Source organism: Coptis chinensis, chromosome 8 (assembly GCF_015680905.1).
Source record: "Coptis chinensis isolate HL-2020 chromosome 8, ASM1568090v1, whole genome shotgun sequence".
Classification (NCBI taxonomy): domain Eukaryota; kingdom Viridiplantae; phylum Streptophyta; class Magnoliopsida; order Ranunculales; family Ranunculaceae; genus Coptis; species Coptis chinensis.
This window is the reverse complement of record NC_141463.1, coordinates 19,004,106-19,014,819: the sequence shown is the minus strand read 5'-3', so window position 1 is coordinate 19,014,819 and position 10,714 is coordinate 19,004,106. Positions and strand designations below refer to the sequence as shown.

The 10,714-nt window shown below is 34.5% G+C and overlaps 1 pseudogene across 1 annotated transcript; it reads left to right on the top strand.

The window, feature by feature from the left end:
- On the top strand, positions 1 to 1,034 carry LOC147480359 (glyceraldehyde-3-phosphate dehydrogenase, cytosolic-like; annotated as a pseudogene). Its single transcript, XR_015204375.1, has 4 exons — positions 1 to 25; positions 121 to 225; positions 394 to 533; positions 635 to 1,034. The product of XR_015204375.1 is annotated as a glyceraldehyde-3-phosphate dehydrogenase, cytosolic-like (transcript).
- Positions 1,035 to 10,714: the final 9,680 nt, after the last annotated feature.

Sequence of the window (10,714 nt, the reverse complement as noted above, 5' to 3'; positions counted from 1 at the left end):
ATGACTACTGTCCACTCCATGACTGGTAAGTTGAGGGCACTGATGTTAGTTTCCAGTTATGTGTTTCCTTTTTTTTCTTGAGGATTGATTTGTAAGTTTCTAAATGATATTTTGATTTAGCTACCCAAAAGACTGTTGATGGCCCATCAAGCAAGGACTGGAGAGGTGGAAGAGTCGCGATCCTTTAACATCATCCCCAAAAGACCGGAGCTTCCAAGGTATTTAGTTGAACTACTTTTCCATATCCCCAAGAATGTTTACAATATTTGGTAATAAAACATGTTCTTTTCCTTATGGAATAGCACCGCTTTCTTTTTTGTTTTTTGTTACATTGTCCACATTGATGCTTTTAATAATTTATAATTGTATTGTCTTCTCTGTAATGAAGGTCAGAGGGAAAAGTTTTGCAAGCACTAAATGGAAAGCTCACCGGAATGGCCTTCCAAGTTCCTACTCTTGATGATGTCTCTTGTTGATCTCACCATGAGACTTGAGAAGAAGGCTTCCTATGATCAGATCAAAGCTGCAATCAAGTAAGGATTGTGTGTATTGTTTTTATCATCTTAATGAAAGTTTAACTACTAACTGTAATCAAGTCCCTGTGTATTCTAACTTACAAGTTTGCAATGCTTAGGGAGGAGTCTGAGGGTAAGCTGAAGGGAATCTTGCGGTACACTGAAGATGATGTGGTTTCCACAGACTTCATTGGTGACAATAGGTATGAATTGTTGTTGATGTTACGTTCTGGTGTCTTTTCAAGGAATGTCTGTTCAAAATCAAAGTTTAGTTAAATTTTCCAATGGGGCATTTGCTTTGTCATGAAGTCTCCAACAAACAAACCTTTGATAAAAATATTGTTTTTAAGATGTGGCTACATTGAATTTTTTGAATTGATGGTCCAGCCAAGTGGCTCAGTTGTGTGCTCTACAAATTTTCATAGTATTTTTAATACACGTGTTTTATGTTATCTTATATTTTCATTTGTTAATCTTGTTTTTTTAAAACGAAATTTGTTCTTCAAATTTTATGAAGGCATGGGATATGTGTTGTGGTGGCTGTAGTGAACTCTGTCCAAGAGATACTTAATATGTTTCTCAATGCACTGATCTTTGTTTCTTAGAAAGTTCCTATTTTTGTTATGCCATCATTACAGTATGAAGCTTCTGAAGTATTTGGTGAAAATGTTATAGGACAAAGCATTTCAGTTCTTTTTGTGGTTGAAGTGTTTGGCCATTTCTGTTGACTCCTTTTGACATCACATGATGTCATTTGGTTTGGTTTTGAATTACATCAGTACGGTATGGGATCCTAGATGGTCTTTAATGTAGGTTATAGATGAATGATTAGTTTTTGAAACCTTGATATTTTCTATAATTTTCAGTGATGTTTTACCATATGTTGTATGACCATTTAACAAAAAATAAAGTTTTAATAAAGTAAAACTAAATACTATTTATACTAAATACTATTTTCTATAATTTTCAGTGATGTTTTACCATATGCCTAGTATTGGAATCAATCCGCATTCATTACGCATACACATGTAACGATGGAATCGGATAAGTATATATGTGTACGCGAGAAACATCACCGCTGAGAATAGTGTTGTTATTATTGATATGAGTATGCTTAATCACCGCCGAGAGAAGGCCTATTACTACTGATTCCGCTTTGATGAATCCTAATTCTAGAATTCTTGCTTTGAAAGGTGAGTTGTTTGAAATTGAACTATTACTTTTTTACTTACTTATGATCTGTTGAATTGTTAATCTTAGCAGTAACTCCATCTGTCAGTGTCATAGCATCCACCTCACAAGCTACTCGCGGTTTTAAAACATGGTCCACTATTGACTTTGCCCTCCTGATTTCATGCAATTCGCTTGCTACCAACGTGCGCACTTCAGAGGGAAAACGCTCAATAGTAACTCCCTCTGCAGAATTTGCACCCTCTAAAGTTAAATACTCAGTGACTCCCTCTGAAGAGTGTTTCTCTGCAGTGTTATACTCCCCTTCAGACGCTGCAGTTGTCGCACACTCTGGGTGAGATTTCTCTGCAGTGGAATTCACCGCTGCCTTATCCATAGCTTTCTTCGAAGCTTTCTCTGCCGGGTTGCGCTCTGCATCCTCATGGATAGCAATGCCGTCATGTACCACAGAGCCCTGATAGATTGCATCAGCACTGCCCTCATGCTCGTGCTCAAGATCCTCCCCGATCCTCAACCACAAAGACTAAAATTAAGATCATCCCCCCATGTTGTTCAGCAGCCCCTCATGTTCTTTCAAAGAACCCTCTCATGTTCGGCAAAGACTAGAAATCTCAGCAACCCCTCATGTTCGGCATCAGCTCCCTCTTGATCAAGAAGCACCCTCATGCTCATGGGATTATACTGCCACAAAGGTTTTAACTTTGGAGTAGTTCCGGTTTGTTTTCTCAAAACTATATACCTGTTTGTTAGTGTTCTTGTTGTGTGCTTGTTGCAACACATGTATGTAGATGATTATAAAAATTAAGTTTCAGTGGTTTTTCCATTGTTTGTGTTGATTTTGAACTTTTTCTTTGGCGCTAATGCGATATTCCTTATTGGCAAATCTTCTAACAGCATCAAGATTAACAATTTGGAAATTATTGATGCAAGGGGATACAATCGTTCTATCATTTCTTCACGCGTTATTGAAGCTTACTTGATTCAGGTAAACTGGACTTCCTTATTTCGGTAAAATTGAGCCGTTTGTTAGCATATGGTATAATAACAACCTTGAACAGATAAACCGACCGCAGTTTAGAATATTAATAGTCTAAAGAAGTCATCCATAAGCTTTAACTACTCTTCTGACATCTATTCTTATACGTGTTTAGGCTTTTGCTGATGAAATTGGAATTTCATTCATGGAAACCAGTGCCAAAAGTTCTACAAATAGTAGCAGTAGCAGTAGCAGTAGCAGTAGTAATAGTATTATGAGTAGTAGTAATAATAGTAGTTCTTTTCTTTTCTTTAAATAAGTTTCTTGAATAGATTTGTATTAATTTCGTTGACTTTGGCAGAGTTGTTTGGCATTAAGATATGAGGCATTGATTCTGAGAGAAAATCCGGTGATGAGAATTGACTTCAAGTTTTATATCAAGAGTGGTTCAATTTTGCTAAAGATTTAGTGGGAAATGGATTTCACTACATTGTCGTCAAGGTAATTAATGAAATGTTATTGTTTGCTTATTGGTGTTGTTGTTAAGCTAAAACTTTACTTGTTTGTTTGTAGGGGTGTGAAAGTGCATTTTCATGCATTCAGGCAAACAATGTCGTTTGCTGCTAAGAGATAAGTCCGTGCTTGATAATGTGAATCTTTCATGAATCTCCATTTGGGTTTTGATGTAGAGGTGAGAATCCCTAGTCCTTATTTACTATTAAGCTCAATCCACTATACCTTAGATTATCAGTATTTAGCGTTTGAATTGGTTTTGATCCCCTTATTGTCTGCTTCATGATCTTTTTTTGGTCGACTATTTTATCTTAATGCTAGGATCTCTTTTGGAGCATTTGTAATGGGCGTAGGGTTTTCCACAACGCAAGCTGTTATCTCTTGTTTAGGATCATATAGTATGAAATTTTTTTTATGGTGATAGTTCAACAATAAGTTTGTGAGGTTTAGAATATCGCTCAAAGTTGTGAATGTATATGGTTGGATTAGTTTTGTACTTTATCAGTTTTTTTCCCATATATATTATGGTTTCTTTGTAAAATAGTATGAAAATATATTGTGTACAGGATAAATTTAGCTTAAATAAGAATTTATGATTTATGTATATGGTGCAAGAGGGGGCATCTTTTTGTAGGTTTAGCTAGTCGCTACAAAATATGAGAAATTATTTTTTTTATCAGCAACGGTTCATAACCGTTACAAATGATTTTTAAATTAATTTTTTTAAAATTAACTAACAACTTTGCAACGGTTAAAAACCGTTACAAATTACCAACGCTTAAAAAGCATTTGTGAAATAAAAAAAACCGATGCAAATATTTTAAATTTGTGTACAAAATAGTTATAAAAAGTGTTGCAAATCATTATTGCAACGCTTAAAAAGCGTTGGAAATTTATATTTGCAACGCTTATTAACCGTTGCAAAAATTTCCAACACTTTACCCACGCCATATTTGCAACGCTTAAAAAGCGTTGCGAAAATTATTAGCAACGCTTTTTTGCCGTTGCAAATAGCCTGTTATGGTATAGTGAGTCTAATGAACCATAGCTAAACCTCTATTAGAGGGGTTTGATTGAAGCTTTGATGAAGACTTGATGTATTAGTATAGAATAGTTGTATTAAAGAGTTTCAAGTCTAGGGTTTTCTATTTAGCAATAAGTAAAATACACCTAGACTATAGGGTAGTTCATTCACCATGAGAATGGGTTTCAACTTTCCTCTAATGCTAATTATTAGTTGGCTAGAGATACCATGAATAATTATGGATAAAAAGACCTAACCGTTATGTTGAACCTTGTGTGAATATATAAAGATTAAGGTCGCAACAAACTCTATACTAGCATGGTAGGGATTAATCAAGGTGATTTATCAAATCTCTCTAATTCCTTCTTCATATTCACATCTTAATATTTAATTGCCATAGTTTAATTTAGAATATATTCAATATTAGTTCTCACCATATTAGTATTATTTAAATCATTACTCTCATACTGTTTAATTGTTCATCATTAGTGAAATTAGTTATTATCTAAGCAATTAGGAGGAACAATGTTTCTTTACTCTAGTTATATTACATGATAATTGAGAGTAGAACTTTGATATAAAAAGATTGCAAAATTTAGTTTACTTCTTCCTAGTGTTATTTATCATTAAGTAGGAGTAATAGCTTAATTTTCAGTATATCAAATGGCGCCGCTGCCATCTTAGTTGTCTTTAGAATTAAATTCCCTTAGTTTTCCAATTCTACAAACAGCCCAATTCACCTACCCACCCTACTGTTTGCAAGTGTTTGGTTATTTCCACCACTATTCCTTGATTCCTAATTGTGTTTCTATTTCCTGAAAACAGGTTTTTGCTCCCTGGCCTCATGGGAAGTCTAATGGAAATTTTTGAAGTTGTACATTCGGAGTGCGCACGTGCCCTACCTTCCAGTAAGCTTGTTTTGTGTTTTCTTTCCAATTTCAAGGCCCAGCCCATCACGAATCATACGAAAGCCTGTTTCTAAAAAAAAAAAAATAACCGAGCACGCACGCACCCTTGTTACTTTATAATCGAGCACCCCCACGCCCGCGCCCTCTGAAGAAAGTTAAGCCCGATTTCCACAAGTTAGTTACAAGTCATATTTTCGTTGGAAATAATTGTTGATTAAGTGTTCCAAGCTTCTACATGACACTGAGGTCTGTATTAAAGACGTTATTCATAAGCGTAGCAAGGAGGCTTTCAGGTTATTCTCCTCTTTTCATTCCTCGTCTATTCTATCAGAGGAGTTTAAATTATAGTATAATCAGGCTTGTTTGACTGTTATTCTTGTTTATTTTATATTGGACTTAGCCTTGCATGAGATTAAGGTCTGGCAAGAGAAAACCATCTAACGTTATTTATCGTAAATGTCAATGCACACGCCTATCTAAAATTTCACACACTACACCTACATCAATGGCTGAGGAAACAGAGACTCCTCTCTCTGATTTTTACAAAGCCCTAAATGATGGCTGATAAATCGTAAAATCAATACTAGATTTCTCTAACTTTATTCTTACGTTATCAATTATTTTATTTTCTACTCTCACATATATATATTCATGCAATATATAGAGTATGGATTCACTCTACTCCTAAACTACAAAGACATAAATGAAATTCAACTAATTTAAATCATAAAGAAACAATGGTGAGAGTAATATTATGTTAAGAGATTTCTATTCTACGATTATACTACGAATTCAAATAAATCTAAATTAACTAAACTAATATAAATAGGATTTTGATGGAAGAGAAATTTATAGAGAAGAGTAATCAATTCACTTAATGATTAGTTTCAATGTAATATTATTAAGGGGTTAAAACTACAGTTTTAGACTCTTATCAAATCACCCCCAAACAACATTTTGCTTGTCCTCAAGCAAATATGTGAAATTAAAATAAGTGGCCAAAAATGTATTCCTAACTACTCTCAAGCTACTGAGTGTGATTGCATTGACCATATACAATAAGACCTTAAACCACTAGGAATTCCCTAGTGGACGAGTTATAGCCTCGTGGGAGTTTTCTAGAGAAGATACTCACAAACTTCATTTATACTATAACGACTAAGAAATAAAAGTAATTGTTCCCTAATTTTAAAAATCTATAAACTAGTATTTAAACAAGTGATCCCTAAAACTTTATCATAATAATCAAAATCTATAAATAACTATACTCTATGATATGAAATGCTTAAGTTTTTGGGTAGCGCGTACAAAGTAGGTTCTCACAAGGAATGTGTCAAAACATATAACACTGATTTTTCCACTTAAGTTTGCTAACTCCAATGCGCAGTGGGCACATACTTCCTCACAATCTCAATGACAATCCAAAGAAGCCGAGGTCGATCAAACACATCTACCACTTACTATCACACCAACCTATTCCTAATTGAGCTAAAGGTCTTTATTAGGTGATACGGGCGTAGGTGTTGGTTAAAGAAGGAAGGAAATAAATATTTAAAAAGACAAATCTGAGAAAATAGGGTCTTCATATTATGTAACTTAGAGAAAACCTTGTTCTTTTGCTTCTACACTTTTTGCTACATACTTAGCCTTATTTTGGCTTTTGACTCCTTTTCATTATATTTTTGGAGTTCTAAATTTTATTTTTCTTTTCTTTTGGAAGCTTTCTTTTCTTTTCTTTTTATTTCGAAACAACTAACTAATTTTTGTTTACACAGGTTTTTCTCTTCTCTTTTCTTCACTCATCCTATTTCTTAGACTTATCCAGATAGGTAGGCTTATTTTATTATTATTATTATTATTATATTTTTTTTTATTTTTTTTTTGTTTTATTGGGTAATCGATTAGTGGTTTGTGAAAAGGCTAATGAAAGGCTCAGTGGGGATAATAAATTTTATATAGGTGTGAATTTCTGGCTATATCGATCCAAAGAGGGCCTAAATTCTCGCTTAAGATATGGTATTGTGATCAAGAAAGTGGATGTGTGATTTCTCTACTCGGAATTGACTTCTCCCTTATGTCCTCACTTAGATATTAATTTATATGGGCTTTTTGGCTAGATGCTCATAGGATATGTATTAAGTACCCTAGCCTAAGTCTCAGAAAAATACTGTCAAGTACAATAATAGATGCTCATGCAAGATGTTCATGAAAAGATGCAATGACTATTACCTATATATTAATCTAATTTTCAAAAATTAAATCCTAATTCAAGTACTACGTGAGATTTCTAAACTAATATCATCATGGAGAAGGGAACAATACCATTATCACTAAGTGCCTAGTATAAACAATATTTATAATATTTAATATTTTATAAAGAAAAGTGCGTAATTTACATCCTAAAAGTGCCTAATTTTTGCAAATATTTTTATTCCACCCCTAAACAATCGAACGCTTTGTCCTCAAAGTGTAAAGAGATAAGGAAAGAATTTACCATAAAAATGTGGCAAAAATTGGCAGTACCTGTAACAGAAATATTGTAAAGATGATATGATAACATGAAGCACAATTAAACTATTATGTGTAGGAACCGTTATGGTTGCATGTCATTGTTTATAAACCGTCATGCGCAGCGGAATAAGGGTGTTCACAATTTTGATTAGGAATCATACCTTTTGATAAGCTCTGATATCTCTGAGAATCCAAGCTCTACGAATCAACAACCTCTTGATCTTCTGTTGTATTCCTATCCTTGGCATGGACGTTGTGTGGGCAATGATCTACCAGCCCTTTCTTTCTTTCTTGGCCTCTCTCACTCACAAGGTTAGAACCGAATTTAGGAACTAATTTTGCTTAAGCAATTAACTTAGTATTTTGGCCAGGAAAGAAGGGTGTCCTTATATATGCTACAACAGGGACCATGAGGAGAAATTACGGTCTCCTGACGGGCTTGGGCTTCCCATGTTCGCCCAAAACACACGACCCAAGTCCGTCAACAAATGACTTATTCTACTAAAGGTCATTGTTGCACTACCGCCCTAATCCTAAATTACGTGTATTACATTTATGGGCTCCATATTATATGCTTGTTGATCTCCCTCTGTTAAAATATCGAATGCCCGTTGATTAAGTCAACTTATTGACAACTACATTAATATACTTCTTATGTCCTTGAGTAGTACCACTCAACCTCATTGTCATGTCGGATTAAATCCACCTGCAGGGTTTACATGACAATTTTTATGAGCTCCTCAAGGGGACATCATCAACCCGACTTCTTATGTGTCACGGATTCCTTCTATAATCAACAGCACACCTTACATACAATGTCATTACCTAATCCATCGAGTTTGTTGATTCACAAATGAATCTCACTCATTGATGATTTAAAGCAATGTAAAATGCACGTATGAAAGTGCCCGTTATTATATCTAGATTAAGTGGACAATCATCCATAATAGCAGAGGTGTTTGTTTTCTTATATAGTCAGTATGAAGACAAACAACCTCACTTGGTCTTGTTCAATACACACAAAGTGTACTAGTGTAATCCTGTAGTCCAGATAGACTAAAACCAAATTATACTACAACCATACCAATGGTTTGTCCAAATCCATCTAGGTTGTGAACATTTACTTAAACTTTATAAGGTACTGATGATATTGATAGGGTTATATACTAAAAGCATTACTTTTATATTAACTCTAATTCTTTATATTTTTAATGAGAATCATATAGGCAAATGTTATGCATATTATATATGTTATTAGTTATATACATGTGTCTAATACTTTATGTTGTAGATGATATGGTGTGGACAAACAGAAGATCATATCATCAGTACCTTATAAAGTATAAGTAATTGTTCACAACCTAGATGGATTTCGACAGACCATTAGTATTATTGTAGTATAATATGGTATTAGTCTATCTTGACTATAGGATTACACTAGTACACTTTGTGTGTATTGAAGAGGACCAAGTGAGGTTGTTTCTCCTTATACTGACTATATAAGAGAACAAACACCTCTGTTATTATGGATGCTTGTCCTCTTAATCCAGATATAATAATGGGCACTTATGTGCATTGTATATTACTTTAAATCATCAATGAGTGAGATTCATTTGTGAATCAACAAACTCAATGAATTGGGTAATGACATTGTATGTAAAGTGTGCTGTTGATTATAGAAGGAATCCGTGGCCCGCAAGAAGTCGGGTTGATGATGTCCCCTTGAGGAGTTCAAAAAGATTGTCATGTAAACCCTGCAGGTGGATTTATTCCGACATGACAATGAGGTTGAGTGGTACTACTCAAGGACATAAGAAGTTGATTAATGTAGTTGTCAGTAACTTGACTTAATCAATGGACATTCGATATCTTAAACACGGGGAGATCAACAAGCATATAATATGGAGCCCATAAACGCTGACACGTAATTTGGGATTAGGGCGGTAGTGCAACAATGGCCTTTAGTAGAATAAGCCATTTGTTGACGGACTTGGGCCGTGTGTTCGGGGCGAACATGGGAAGCCCAAGCCCGTCAGGAGTCCCAACCATAATTTCTCCTCATGGTCCCTATTATAGCCCATAAATAGAATACTCTTTCTCTCTAGCCGAAATTCACTATTCACTAGTTCTGAAAAAAAGGCAAGAAAAGTAGATCTGAATTCGTTTATGATCTTGAGAGAAAGAAGGGGGTTGGTAGATCGTTGTCCACACAACGTCCAATCTATTTTAAAGGAATACAACAGAAGATCAAGAGGTTGATTTCAGATTTGATAAAGCTTGGATTCTTAGAGGTATCTAAATCGGATTTAAAGGTATGTTTTCTATTCAAAATCGTGAGAACCCCATTGATTCCACTGCGCGTGGTTCTCGCGGTTTGTAGAAATATTGATTCTGAAAATAACGGTTTCTACAGATATGATCTTCTGTGTGTCACCACACACCTTATCATCTACAACATAAAGTATTAGACACATGCATATAACTAATAACATATATAATATGCATAATATTTGCCCATATGATTCTCATTCAAAATATAAAGAATTAGAGTTAATACAAAAGTAATGCTTTTAGTATATAACCTTATCATTATGTACTAACTAACACAAACTCTACTGGAGTAAACATGATAGGTAAAGGGTGGCAAAAAGTTTTGAAATGAAAGACCAAAATACGCCACCCCCAAACAAAATTGGAAAACTCTTTTTAAGTTTGAAAATTTTTGTTTGGCTTATACTCCAAAAAGGTGGTATTGTACAAAAACTTGGGTCTTTTAAAGTTAGATTCCTTAGACTTAATGTATGATTGTTTTAAGTCAGATTCCCCTAGACTATGCACACCCCTAAACAAGTAAGAAATTGGGGTGGCACAAAATAGATGATGCATGGTCAACTATAAACTAATAGTCGAAAGAGTTGGGGGTATAGCCATAAAAACATGATACTAAATGTACCCCCAAACAGAATGAAGTTGTATAATTGGAAGCAATCTTGTAGAAGAATGAATGAAAACTTATGCAACCATCTAAGAACATATGCAAACCATCATGTTGTAGCTGTTTTAAAGAGTTAGAATG